Source organism: Pinus tabuliformis, chromosome 6 (assembly GCF_031772625.1).
Source record: "Pinus tabuliformis cultivar Carrire ecotype Pingquan chromosome 6, CPIR1, whole genome shotgun sequence".
Lineage (NCBI taxonomy): Eukaryota > Viridiplantae > Streptophyta > Pinopsida > Pinales > Pinaceae > Pinus > Pinus tabuliformis.
The window spans coordinates 1,031,917,079-1,031,930,595 of record NC_142292.1 but is presented as its reverse complement, the minus strand read 5'-3'; positions in this window follow the sequence as shown (position 1 = coordinate 1,031,930,595).

Sequence of the window (13,517 nt, the reverse complement as noted above, 5' to 3'; positions counted from 1 at the left end):
TACCATCCCAATCAAGCCCAATCAAAAACCCTTCAGACAAAAGCTAAGGAATATTAACCCAAGGTTGCTTCCATCCATAGAGAAAGAAGTTAGCAGACTTTACAAGGCAGGCGTCATTGTTCCTATCAGATTCTCTGATTGAATATCAAATCTAGTCCCAATGAAAAAGAAGAATGGGGAGATTAGGCTCTGTGTAGACTTCAGAAACTTGAACAAAGTATCTCTGAAAGATAATTATCTACTTCCCAAAATAGACCATATCCTTCAGAGAGTTGTGGGTGCTTCTTGGCTGTCACTTTTAGATGGCTACTTAGGTTACAACCAAGTTTTAGTGCATGAAGATGAACGGGACAAGACAAAATTCACCACACCTTGGGGCACATTCAAATATGATAATATGCCATTTGGTCTCAAAAGAGCAGGGGCCACTTTTCAGTGTGCCATGGACATAGCCTTTTCAGATGAAAAATATGTTTTCTTGGTTGTATAATTAGATGATGTAACTGTATTTTCAAATTTAGATGAAACAAATTTGCATCATTTAAGAGTCATTTTTCAGAAGTGTAGAAATTTTGGGATCTCTCTCAATCCAAAGAAAATTTTGTTTGTTATGGAGGAAGGAAAACTTCTCGTCCATATCATTTCGAAAGATGGAATTTGGATTGATCCTTCACGAGTGGAAGCCATTCAGAAAATTGATTTCACTCGTAGTAAGAAATAAATCCAAGCATTCAATGGTAAGATGAATTTCTTACACAGATTTATTCCTAATTTAGTTTAACATCTTAGAGAAATGACCAATATGTTGAAAAAGGATAATGAGGTGAAATGGTCTGAAGAAGCCCACACGTCCTTTCATGCGGTGAAGCTTGCCTTAACCACTACTCTTGTTTTGATTAGTCCTAATTACATTGATGATTTTATTATATTTTTATTTGCTTCTGAGCATACCATGGAAATAGTACTAATGAAAAAAGGGATAAAACCGAGCTTCCAATAGCATTTTTCATCCGCAGCATGAGGGATGTAGCCTATAAGTACAACATCATTGCGAAATAGGCCTTGGCTTTGGTAAAGGCGATCAAAGGTTTCAGATTTTACATTTTACATTTTCATACTCTTTCTTATGTACTTAATGCAATTGTAAAATAAGTCCTTGTGCATAATGACTTGGAAGGTAGAAGAGGTAGGTGGTTAGAAACATTATTAGAATATGATCTTGAGATCAATCTTACAACGCTGATCAAGGGTCAAGGCTTAGCCAAACTCATGGCTATGTCAAACCTTCATGCTCTAGACATCAACCTTGTGGTAGCATTATCTGATAATCAAGAAGAAGTGGATCTCATTCAGGTATTTGAAATATTTCTATCATCTCCGCGATACTATGATATTATTTATGTACTTCAGCATCTAAATCCCCCTCCAAGCATGTCTAAGGCTAAGATAAGGTCATTGAAGTTGAAGGATTCAAAATATTGTATTATGGATAATGCACTTTATTGGAAATATCCCAGAGGTGTGTTGCTGAACTATTTGACCGAAGATGAGTCCAAAGAAGTAATAAATGACTTCCACAAAGGAGATTGTGGGGGCCACTTATACTAGAAGACCACAACCAACAAAGTACTGAGAGCATGTTAATATTGGCCTACACGTTTTATAGATATTTATAAGGCAGTGATGAGTTGTCATGAGTGTCAAATTTTCTAAGGTAAAAGAAAGCTTCTTCCTTTGCCTCTACAACCAATATCAGTTAATGCACCTTTTCAGCAGTGGGGCCTAGATTTCATAGGTGAGATCAATCCATCATCATCCGTGAAACACAAGTGGATATTGACAGCTACGAAGTACTTTATGAAGTGGATCGAAGCTATCCCAACCAGGCAAGCAACAGATTTAGTTATCATTTAGTTTTTAGAAACTAATATTTTGTCTCGTTTTGGTTGTCCTAACAATATTATCACAGACAACGCGATATCATTCAAGTCCAAAAAGATGACTGAGTTTTGTGACAATTACAACATAAATTTGGGGCATTCTACAACATACTATCCACAAGGAAATGGTTTGGCAGAGTCCTCCAATAAATCCTTAATCAATATCATCAAGAAACTGCTGGAGGCTAACAAAAAGAACTGGCACAAAAATATAATCAAAGAATTGTAGGCAAATCGGGTGAGTAGTAAGAAATCTCTTGGGCTTTCTCCTTTTCAGATTGTGTATGGAGTAGATATTGTTTTTCCTACATCTTTAGAAGTCTTGATCACGAAATTATTGCAAGAAGCAGGAAGTGAAGAGAATGATATTTAGCTTCAGATCAATCAAATGATTCCCTTTGAGTAGACACAGGATGAGTTATTTCAGAACAACTCCAAGGTTCATGACATACTAAAAAGGATCTATGACCGGAAAAAAAAGGAAGACGATTTCAAAATTGGAGATGTGGTGCTTCATTGGGATGCCAGAAACAAAGAAAAGGGTAAGCATGGAAAATTTGAGAACTTATGGAAAGGCCCTTATCAGATTTCAACTTTCCACAAACAAAATGCTTTCTTGTTGGAAGAGATGAATGGATAACCATGCGTAAGAGGACCATTCAATGGTAGGCTCCTAAAGCATTATCTTTTCTGAATGGTCCTAGTTTCATTGTACATACATTTTAAATTTTCTGCAATTGTGAAGTAGAAGATCATTGGAGTTTGGAGCCCAAAGTGAAGGCCATGGAGCTTCACCAATTTTCTGCCATTTATAGTATTCAATCCTTAGTCATGTAAGTTAGTTTTGAGTCAGTTTGAGTTATTTGAGTTGTCATCATTTACTCATGCATTCCAATTTGAGTTTTTGACCGTATTGGCCCATATGGTTAGGCGACTTGGTCTATGGTGTTTTTGGCACCTCTAAGGAGCTACCATCCCAAATAAGGCCAATGATAAAGTCAGTGTTTTCATACTACCATCAGTGATCAAAACTCTCTTTTATATCATAATAGTGTCCCATGTTAATTTTTTATCATTCCACCTAGGTCATCATCTAAAACTTTACTCACTGATGGTAGCTGAAGTTGAAACCCCATCACCTCTCAGAAATCAAAATTTTCTAGCCCACCTTCATGTGTCTCGTTGAGCATACATTGACTATAAAATATCATTTCATCATGTTTTGTGTCAGTCAAGTCCACCTGAATTCCAGTCATTCAGGGTCCCATTAGGTCACTAGATTTTATTTTCCAAGGTACAATAAAACACCATTTCACTGCATAATACCAACAAAGTATGAGAGAGAAGAAAATAAAATCCCTTTTTCGGTTAAATAAGCGTTTACAAGCATGTAAAAATGGTTCCTAAGATTCCAATTTGGATTTTAAGAAATAAATTCATTCCAGTTTGTAATTTTATTTAAAAAAAACAGAGATGTAATCCTATTTTTTATATTTATGTAATTTCATGTCATTATATGTAATAAGTGACTTTTCTCAAGCTATCAACTCAGCTCCAAAATTCCAAAAAACCAAAATTCAAAGGTCAAAGTATGCCAATGTATATCAAGCGATCAATTTGTATAAGAAAGGGTCAAATATAAAACTATAGTTTCCAAAGATAAATTGAATGACAAAGGAGACAATGTCGGTCCCAAGGCCCAAAACGTCAATTTCATCAAGTATAAAAGCCACCAAGACATCAACAACAAACCCATTTGCACTGCCAAAGGTCGAGCTCACACTCCCTTAGCTCAAAAAATCAGTTTTGCAAGCTTAGAGGAGAAAAATTTCTCAGTGTTGCGCTTAGAGGTCAAGCGTTGCACTTAGAAGCCAGGCACTGCGCTTAGAGATCTGGGCACTGCATTTTTCAACACGGGCACTATGCTTCTGGGTTAGGCATTACAATTTTTACTAGAAAGACTCCAAAGTGCCAAAAACACCTCCAACTCCTCTCAAATCTCCTCAAGAGTGGGTTTTCCTCCTTTATCAAGTAATTAACCCTCTCTTCCACTCATTTTCTCTCCCAAACCACATTTTTTCTTTTGTTTGAAATCCTAAGTAAAATTGGTCCCTAGGAAATGGAAAAAACCCTAAGTTTAATCCTATCTTAAAAATTGATGCCTATAGCCCATGAAATCCCTTCTCACATCACTGTTGAGACCATCCTAACCCTTACTCTATCTTTCCTTAGTCCATAAATACTTTTCCTACAAAACCCTAAGACCTAGGTTTCAAAAAAAATCCCTAGGAAAACTATATCCTAAAGCATGTAAATTAATTCTCATTTCCAACTCCCTCCACATTCTCACCCCTTATCACCTCACACAGCTCCATAACCCAGCTCCTAATGTCTCCAAATGTTGTAGTCTTATTCCCATTCTGTAGACCTATTCCAACCTCCCATTCTTACCTGCCTTATCACTAGAAATCTCTTGAGCAAACATTATGGAGGAAGACATCGATTATATGGAGGAAGAGGACACACAAGAAGAAGAAGATAGGGAACAGAGGATGCCACACAAAGGAAGAAGAATCCTAAGGTTGGATCCCACTAGCATCAAATAACTTATGGCTTCACCAATGGAAACATCATGTTTTCAGTGTGTCGGTTGCCTTGACTTTTGCAAATTGATTGAAAGAGTTCAGCATCACCCAGTTTTGACCAAACTCTTTGCATCACACCTTAAATACAATCAACTAAGCCTAGCAAGAGTGACCTTCACTTTGTCTACTATTATCATTTCTACTGTTAGAGGGATTCCAAATATGGGTGGGAAGTGGTTTAAATCAAAGGATGTGGAGGATCACTATTATGAACCATTTATCAAACTACAGTACAAGAATAAAAGGAGGAAGGTGTTCCCTTTCACTTACATTTTAAATAGGAATGCTCCCTTCATGAAAATCATCATGAAGTACTTCTCTTGTGAAGGTAGGTTTTTGAGACACTATACTTATCACATTAGACTGCTTATGCACTTCACAAGGGTAAAATTCCTCAATATCCCATACTATCTATTCAAAATCATACATAAAATGGCTTCCATTGTGAAAAAGAGATATTTTGACCAGTAAAGGAAAATCCTTCTCAATCACTCATTGATCAAAATCATTGTCCTTCATCACCTTGATCAATTGCATATTTCATGGGACAATTTCATTGCCAATGACATCTTCACTGCTCCACCAACTCCACTTGTTGAAGGTATGCCTTCCTCATCTCATTCCACTTATCATCATGCTAAAGCCATACGTCCTACATCTCAGCCCATTGCTTCTATTCCTCCATATGATCATCCATCCTCATTATCACCACCATCATCACCTTTTCATGATCATGCAGGGTCACCCAACAGAGTTGAGCTCATCAGGCCTAAGAGGACCGGTGTGAGCACATTGGCACATACTTATGATAGAGGTCACAGGCTAGTGTTTGCCCCACATATTGTGGGAGGGGCCTTTCCTTCTTCATCATCAAAGAAGGTGTAGAAGGGAAAGGGGAATATGACAGAGGCTGAAATCTAGCAGCAGGAGGAGGACCCCCAGGAGACAGAGTAGGATTTTGACCTAGTTGACCTAAGTGAGCATGATGGCAGTGAAAACAAAAGAATTGTCATCATATAAATGAATGCACTCATAGGAGAGATCCAGGTCAACTTGCAGAGGGAAAAATACATCATTTCATACTATGAGCAGGAGAACAAGCAGTATGAGACCAAACAAGATCTCATGGAGATTTAGCTCATAAAGGCAAAGAGGGAGGTTGAAAAGTCTAAGGCTTTAATTAATGAAGCATATGAATAATATGGTGAATGACTCAAGGAATAGGTGCTAAGGATAAGGCCAAGGACTAGAGGCCTAAAAAGAGAATTGGCGCTATAAAAACAAAAAGAGCTTGAACTAGCTAATCAGCATACTCTAAATGAACAGTTTTCCAAAATGATCAATGAGAACAAGGAGCATTGGGTCGAGAGGGTAAATAGACATCTTGAAAATATCTTAGACAAGGCAAAAAGGGATAATGAAATTCACTAGAAGATGGAAAAACACTATGCCTACACAAAGAGGATTTCCAAGGGAAAACTCAAAGCTGCAAAGGAGAAAATTGAAACCCTAACCAAGCAAACAGAGGGATATAAACTTGAAATTCTTGCTGAGGCATCACTCATCTTTTGACACACATCATCAGCATTCCTCGGGCCAAATTTTTGGAAATTTTGACCAATTTTGGGAAATTTTGAAGTTTTGTGCATTTTTGGCAATTTGTGCACTAGTCATGCTACCAAAAGTGCAGCGCCCTATGCGTTGCACTTTTTATAGGGACCTCCAAATGCAAAATGGCCACCACCATTCGATTCATAAGGCCAATTACAGTCAGGAAAACCACTTTGCTAAGTTTTTTTGGATCAATTGGGTAGTCAAAAGGTCAAAAAACACCAAACAATTCATGCTTTTGCCTTGTTTTGGAGGCTGGAGCTACGCTTTTGACCAGTCTTAGGAGAAACAATGTTTGGATGATACAAAATTGACCCTTTTGAAAACTAATGGTAGATATGGAAACTAGATAGGAAATTATTTCCAATGAGCTATCATGGGCTCAATTTTGACACCAGGAACCTCGTGAAAAGTGGAGCTAAATTTAGCACTGCGCTTTTGACACAAATTTTTTGAGTTTCTCAGTTTTACAAATTTTCTTAGTTTTGACAGTTTCACCTTGGAAAATTTTGTTGTTACCCATGTAATTGATGGATGTAAATGTAATAACAATGTTTTTATTTTTACCTAGGGTAACTACATTAGGTGAAACTCTTCTTATGATGTAATGAATTAGTTTCCAAAAGTGAGGGATGAGTCACTTTGACCACCCTACACTCTAGCTATCTATTCAGCTTTTGTTGTAACTACTCATCCTCTCATGCATTCAACCTATGAGGCTAGGATTAGTTGGTTTGAGGCCTATATTATGTATTTTTTAGCCATTCTACAGGTTCGACTCCACTAGATGTTGTATTAGTGTTTCATACTTTGGCATGGAATATATTGGATGAGTCGCAACTATTTTGGTGGGAAACCTATGGCAAGGTATTTTGACATTGTTTCTTCTTCAATTACATATATATTAATGTTTTTCGCCCTTCATGATTCATTTTAATCTAAATATGTTTGATTTTCAAGGTGTGATAAGCAAAATTCATCTTGTATGCTCTTTTTTGGGAAAATCATCATAGATTGTTTCATTTCTTCAGTTTAAAAAGAATTCATGATATTCATGCTCTTCTTAGCACCTCACTAGTCTAAACCGTCTCATCACTATACTACCAAGTGTTAAAGTGACTTGCCTACCTTGTCCCATCATATGTCTGCAATTTTGATTCCCTTTTTCCCTGACCTAGCTCACTCTTTAACCTAATTCACTCATCCAATGACCACCCCAACCAAATCAAATAAAACAAAACCTAAGGTACTATATCTAGTCTAAAACCCCAATCCATCCAGCCCTGTTGGCTATGATCCTTTGGAGAGAGCCCTCTCCGGCTTGGTAGGGATAGCTACCAAGTTAAAAGGTTGGTCTGTGGTTACCTCAGCTAGACTCTTTCTCAGCCTTGGAGATCCGGAGGAGTGATAACAAGTCACAAGGAGAAGTGAATAGTCACACCTTTCTTTATAAATATACACTCATAACTGATATAAAGGTATTTTATAACCCAAGATTTTGGATATTCTTTTAGCTTAGAATCAGGAGCTTGGGAGTTCATTGAGAGCCTTGGATTCTTCATAGCATAGAGGGAGTATATTTCTTTGGAGGAGCAGGTGTATACTTCATGTTCCACTATTGGGGCTAGTGGTTCATCAATGGTATATGTATTCTTGGGACTTTCACTTTAATAAAAGATCAGATTCGACGAGTTTTAATGGATATGTTGTGAATATAGTGTGAATATTCTTATTATGTTTGAAATATATGTTATTTCACTTCTGCTAACGCTTATGAAATATTTTTTTTTCATTAGTATGAATCTTGTTGAATGCGTGGTGTTTTTTCTTTTTCAACATGGTTAAAATGTGAGCTATTTTGTAGGATAACTCATGATGTCTTTATGCTCATGTGTTCCTTTCAATATACATATTGTTACAAACTTCTAAGGGAGTCAGTCATTTTTTCCTCATGTGTTAGAACCTTTCATACAATGCACTTAACCCTTCACAGATTCATCCACTTGTTCACCAAAGTCACTATTACACCACTATATGTGTTATTGCAGCCAAGGAATATCAATAAAACCCACTGCTTCAACAACTTAGTCATATTACAGATGGGTCCCCTACACCAAATAGTGTGAGGTCTAATTGGGACTTCATATAGAGGAGAATCCCTACATATTGGCAGATCCAACATCATTAGAGGGTCATATGACAATTTGAGCCCATGAAGTTTGTTTGAATTGTCTATATATTTAATGGCTTCTTCCCATACCTTAACCTCGACATGTTTTTCTAGAACTACAAATCTAAAAGTGCCCATGGGAATAATTAATGACTTGTCACATCTAAAATTTTATGGCAGGGGTGAAACAACCATTCTCGAGCACACCGCTCACTTTCTTGACTTTTTCATGAAAGATAATATTCACTATCAGGATGTTGTGTGTGGGTTTTTCATTCTCGCGTTTGAACCACGCGTCAGGGAATGGTGTTACACATTGCCAACTTCTTCTATACACTCTTTCAACAATGTTGTCAAAGATCTCTTCCACACCTTTGGTCGATATGAGTATAAATTTGTTTTCAAGAAGTTCACATGCTTCGAAAAGCACCTGATGAATCACTTAATGATTTTCATGATCATTTATTCGTTTCTATTTTGTATTTTCTGATGATGATGTTGATTGGAATTTAATGAAAAATAAATTCCAATTTCTTGTTCACATTTTGATGAATCCAAAAGAATAAGAACCTTTTCAAAGTCTCCCAACATACACTAGTTATGGATCTCCCAAATACGGTATGAAGGAAGTTGTTGTTTCGAGTGACTCTTCATCTTCCCTTTATCAAAGGACTTCATTTACACAGGTTGAGGTTGGAGAACTTGAGAGTCCATTTGTTGATCTTTCACCATATTCTCTCAACTCATATAATTTAAATGCAAGTTTAGAATGTGAATAGAATTTTTTTGGTTATGTTCTTTCTCCTCGCCCTCCATTTATTGGTTCTTTTGGCCCTCCCCATTTTGACTTGTTGTTTTCACTTAAGTCAACCATTTCTAATGTTCACGAGGATCAAACTCGGGATGGACTTAGTGTTGACCAACAAACTTGAAATATAATTTTTGATGAGTATGTGTGGGATTCTATTCCTGAAAAATAATCAGTGATGAAGGCTAATATTTCTCCTTCTTCCCCTATCCCACATTATCCTAACATGTTTCGTGATTCTATTATTCCTGTTGAATCTATAGCAGAATAAATTTTCTATGATCTTAATTCTAATCACACTCAGAACTCATGGAATGTTATTTTTTCATCTAAACATGAAGAGGATGAATCTTCTCTTCTTTATCTTTCCAATAATTCATCTGATGATTCTCAAGAAACAATGGGTGAATTTTCTTGTTTTTAATGTTTCCCTCTCTTTTATTCATCAGAGCAAGAGGATGGTTTTGTTTATGATGATGAAACTTATAATTATGGTTCTCATGATCTATTTATTGATTGATATGATCACGACTCTGATTCTCCCATTTTCGATCTTTCTAATACATCAATTTTTTATGATATACCTTTCGAATGCATGGAACTTTCGCAAGCTACCAAGGCACTTCAACTTGAGATGATGGTTATGTCAGCTTCTCAAAGTCTTGATGAAATTTTCAGTTTTGATTAGAATAGTCTTGTATCTATCAAGGATCCTCATCATTGGATCGCACAAATTGAAAATCCATCCATATCTCAATATTCACAACCTCCATCTATTTTGCATGCTCCTATCACTCAATAATGGGAGGAATCATACATGAAAAGCCCTGTTGTGAAACGTAAGTTTTTCTCTTTCTTTATGTTTTCCAAATTTAGAAGTTTGAAAGATTTCTCTTGCATATATTGTTGATGCGATGTGAATAAGCACCATAATGCATCCACAAAATGTCTTGCATGTGCCTTATTTTTCTATTTTTCCGCGTGCACTTTCACTCTTCGAATGTCATGGTTTGTATCGATCTTTTTTGTATGTTGTCATGCTTGAATATATTTCTTGATTTGGATTTCCTTGCCTCTATAGGCTAGTATATGCATTCGTGGTTACAGTTGAAGTTTCATTTTACGCAATCATGGTCCATTCTCGATCAGTTTCGGAGTAGGAGTAGTTTTTTTTTGTTTTTTTTCTTTGTTTTGATTTACTTTCTGCCTTGCCCCTTTTTGTTCCCTTCTGTTTCATTATAGGATAGCTTCTGCATGAGACGGATTTTGGTTTTTGAAGCAAACATGGTGAAGTTTAGGAGGAATTTGTGCTATTTTCAATGCTTGCCTATCTATTTATTCCCTATCTTTGCATGTGTTACACAGTAATTTGTCACTGTTTTCACCCCAGTCCTTCTACTATGTCATGTGTCCAATAAAACATGCTCATAATGAACAAATGCTCTCTTATGTTGCCAATTGACCCTCTTTTCCTAATTTTTTAGCCTCGTCATGACAATACACTTAATATATGCGACAGACCCTTGTCATAAGCAGTCTTGTCACGACCCCATCGTAGGAGTACACCTATTTCTAGCGACGGTCAGATTTCATGCCTTGGTGCGAGGATATTAGCTATATTTAGCGACAATTAGTCAGCATACATTTCTTACTAGTGGTGTCAGTGCTAAAGCTTAGTTAACGACCAACGATGATCCAGATTGGGTGAAATCATTCCAACAGTCAGTCTTCTAGATGTCTCTAGACCTAGTTTTTGGGTTAGTTTGGGTTGCCCTTCCCCCTCTGGCATGGTAGTTCTGTCTTTTGTGCTACTTTCCTTGAGGATAAGCTCCCTCTCCCTCATTTCATGGAGACTCATTCTCCTATAAAATAACTCACCATTGCTATCATCTACTACTTTCTTTTGGTTGTATAGTGTTCCTACTGCTTTTGAGCTTGGTAGATAGTTTTGATGTGAGTGTGACAAGTGTGTGTTATATACATATTTGGGCACTACAACACAAATCACATATGTCCATAAACTAAGGGCTTATAAACCATTAAAAGTGTTGTTTCATACCCTAAAGGAACAAGGTCAGTTGATTACATCATCTCCCAGAAGTTCTCCATGAAAAACTACTCAGAACTGGTCAAAACAGGACCATACAGGCTACTCCATGCATAGGGTGCGATGCATCTCACCTATTACACACAGGCGGTGCAATGCATACTAGAAATCCCTTTTGTAGGGTGTGATGATTGAGAGTAGACAAATGGTAGAAGCAGTGTTCTAGGTGGAAACTGAGAGAATCTTCTAGAAACTGCTCATATGACACTTGCTTATTTGAATTCACCCAGGGATGAGTAAGGGATCTAAAATATCCAAGTGGAATCAAGAACTACCAGTGAAATGACACTAATCAAAATCCCAGAAGTAGACTCACTCTCCTGTAAACATCTATATATGGATCCCTCATCCAAGAGATCTAGAGGTTGGAATTTTGTAATTTGCAAGGAAGTGTTGTTGGTTTCTCTTTGAAGACATTGTTGGGTGATTTTTCTTTGTATGAGGTTAAGAGGACTTTCATGCTGGGAGGATGATGCTGGATCAGACAACCTGGTTGTAATCCTCTCTTCTACTACTTCTATCAATAAAGATATTTGATTTTTCCTCCATATGCTTGTATATCTATGAATCTTGTTTATGTATGCATTTATATGGTTAATGTACATCTAATCATACATTATTTATGTTTATAGATCTCTATGCTTTGATGGTATTTTTCTGCCTTGGCTCTATAGGTGTTCTTTGAAGTGGGACAAGTGAGGGAGGAGTGGTGAAAGATCTATCAAAGGAGAGAGGAAACAAGCAATAAGACTAGCGAAATACTGAGGTTGGTGCTCTATGATTCTCTCTCATCTATCTCTCATAAAGGAAAACACAAGTAACTTTAGTCTGTTTGTTTCTAAGATAGCTACCCATCTTAGTGGTACTAGTAGCTCTGAATAGACACTTTTTTTCCTGATAACAAAATGGAAACTTCGCTGCGGAGCGAATAGTTTGTTTATTTTGTTACTATTGTTTGCTTTATAAACCACAAGTGGAGCCTGAAGTTAAGCTAGCTAGCCTTCGAACTGCTTTTTCTATGCAACTACAAAGTATATCAACGCTGTTTCAGTAAATCTCCAGGTTGGTTTATGAACTGAACATCTAGCTTGCAAACATCCTAAGTGCCCTGGTGGTAGCTCAAATAACCTCGTTAGATCAGCCCCTATACTTTGTGTTTACTGACTATCATTAGCTAAGCTTAAACCCCTGAACTTAGTTGCAAATTGTGAGTGAAAACCAAGCACAGTCTCGTCCCTAGACCATCACACTGTCTCTTCTTGGAAACCTGGATGCATCACACCTCCCATGTGTTGCAGGTGAGATGCATCCTTGTTTCCCTGTGTTACAGGTGCGATGATTGACTAAGAGTATTTCTGCCTCCAGATTTTCATTTTTTCTTCATTGTCTTCAACTTTATTTAGTAGTTTTGCTGTCTGTGATCAGTATATCTCTATTGAAACCATCTTCCTTTGCATGATTTTGCCTCCATTAGAAGGAATTGTGAATGTTTTTTAATGTGTTTTTCATCATTTACAGTTCTCCTTTGCAAATAGTAGCTTAATCGAACTGTCGTATTTTGATTTGAAAGGGTCGCAAGTGTCATTTTCAGTCAAGAAAAAGAGTGTTACAAAGCATTCCTCTTTTAGATAGTCAATTACACTTCTTCCATTGTATTTTATTTGAATCATTAGTATTTCAAGTGTCGAAAGAAGTTTCAAATTCAAGCTCGCAAAGTGTCGTCTTGACCCTACTTTCGTTTTTTGTAAAGAAAATTGTTAGTACTATCGCTTTGGAAAAAGATAGTTTAGATCTATACTTTGTTTTCTTTTTGTCATTCTCACATTAAGGAAACTGAAAAAAAATACATGCATGTGCATTTGCATTAAGACTACATGATGAAGTTGATTTACGAAAAGTGCATCTAGTGTGCGCTCTCTGCTCTATGTTGAAAGAATTTCATTTCTCTTTCCTTAGTAGCTAGGATTTTCATTGCAAAAAGAAAATAAACAACTATTTATCATCTTAGATTGCATATTTAGGAATGGTATATCTAAATCACGTGGTGAACCTTAAAGGAAAACTTCTTAAGAAAGATCAACTGTAAAATAAACTTCAATGAACATAAAAATTCTTTGGAACCTAACACACAGCATTTAGAAGTCTAGGCTAGAGATGTATTCCGGCGTCGTAAAGCCTAGTAACTATCACTTTCATTGTAGGTTCGGTGATTCCTCCTCTTTGAGACAACAAATGC